Here is a 1,927-nt window from a genome sequence, read left to right on the forward strand (position 1 = left end):
CAAATTCTACTTTGATTTCGTTTTGGTTTTGTTTTCTGTTCATTTATTTTTCTATCGTTTAGTTAACCTGTAACATTTGTTTTACATTTAAACGCTACTTCGCATTCTAATCAATTACGTCATTTAAAGTTTCTAAAAGTTATGAGACTGACACCAGTTTCCATTACCGGTGACTTGCAGATATTTGTTGCAAAATTTTTAATCTAATGTTTTGAATAAAGACTGTCATGAGTTTCGATGACTTTTCTCACGTGAGATAGTGATCAAATGTTGTTGTTATTCGATGTTTTAAGTTTTATACACGTCTTTCTTCCGTTCCTTTTTCTATTTGTTTATATAAACATTAAAACTGTTATTGATGGCATATTGTTTTTTCGTGTTAGTGGAAAGTTCTAGCCACTGGCTCATTCATACACTGTATGCATACTACTTGATAGTTTACAAGGAGTCAAAGACTTTGGAAACAAAATACTAAACATCACCTGGAACCGTAGCTGAACGAACGGACCTATTTAGAAACGTTGTACAAAGGCAATATCCAACGTTGAAAAACATTGTAAGCTACAGCGAGAAGCTTACACACGTTTGTCTCTTTCGGAAACAATTAAAAGTAGGTAACTCGCTACTATCGTTAATACATCAAATATTTTGTAGTAAATCTTGCTTAAATTTATTCTAACACATGAATAGACTGTCCAAAGTTACTACTTCTGTTACTTCATTTTTATATAAATTAGATTATATCATGTTAATGATAAGACAATTTTATGTGTCTAAAATGAAAATATTTTCTCCAGTGAGAATTCTTTCGACACCAGAGGAAATACTCATCGTCCAATGCCGTTGCAGAAAACTTAAATGGCGCAAGAAAGATTTGAGATTGCGCCCTCCCCCCCTTCAATCAAAATAAAGAACTTCTAGTGTCCACATCTCATCCTTCGAAGTAACATGCTGATCAGTCACTTATGTCCTCTGCTTAACCTAAGTGGTCTTTAAAGTCGAACACTTCCTGTAAAATGAACCAGAGCAGGAAAGTTGAGAAGATGAATATTCAAGAACATGAATTATTTTTCTTTGTAAGGTATCTGTACTGAAACTTTAACGGATTCATAATGTCAGTGTAATGAGGCCGTTTAAAAGTAAGAATACGAAAATTGGGAATTTAGGAGTGATAAACGTAATCACTTCGGTTTTCGAAAGGAGTGTGAGGGAGCAAATTCTTTTTATTTTGTTATGTTTTTTTTACAGGTAACTTATTCTTTCAATCTTTTAGTTAATCTGTCAGTTTTCAGTTTACACTTAAACGCTAACTCGCCTTCTAGCTAATCGAATGAACTTTCAGATTCTACGAGTTATCAGACTGACACCAGTTTCCCATATCGGTGACGTACAGATATTTAACATTGGTAAATAGTATGTAAATAATAACATGAATTAATCTGTTGTGCTAACTACTTAATTAATTATTGCTGCTTGGCTTGTCTTTGAACTCAAGGACGTCCGGTAACCTGAGCCGGAAGGTGGTGAAGATGGAAGAACATGAACGAATTTTCTTTGTAAGGTATATGTACTTAAACTGGGCAGGATTCATGATGTCAGTATAACGAGATCGTTAAAAGTAAGGATACGAAAATTGGGAATTTAGGAGTGACTAATGTAATCACTTCCTTTTTCGTAAGGGCAAGGAGTGTGAAGTAGCAAGCTCTATTTTTATTTCTTTATGGTTTTGTTTTCAGTTCATTTTATTATTCTTTCTATTGTTTAGTTAATGTATGAAATTTTAGTTTACATTTAAACGCTAACTCACCTTCTAGCTAGTTACGTCATTTAAAATTCATAAGAGTTATGAGACTTACATCAGTTTCCCTATCTGTGACTTGTAAATAATAATGTTGGTAAATAGTTTAAATAATGTTAAAATTCATCT

The sequence above is a fragment of the Limulus polyphemus genome, unplaced genomic scaffold, assembly GCF_000517525.1.
Source record: "Limulus polyphemus unplaced genomic scaffold, Limulus_polyphemus-2.1.2 Scaffold2121, whole genome shotgun sequence".
Lineage (NCBI taxonomy): Eukaryota > Metazoa > Arthropoda > Merostomata > Xiphosura > Limulidae > Limulus > Limulus polyphemus.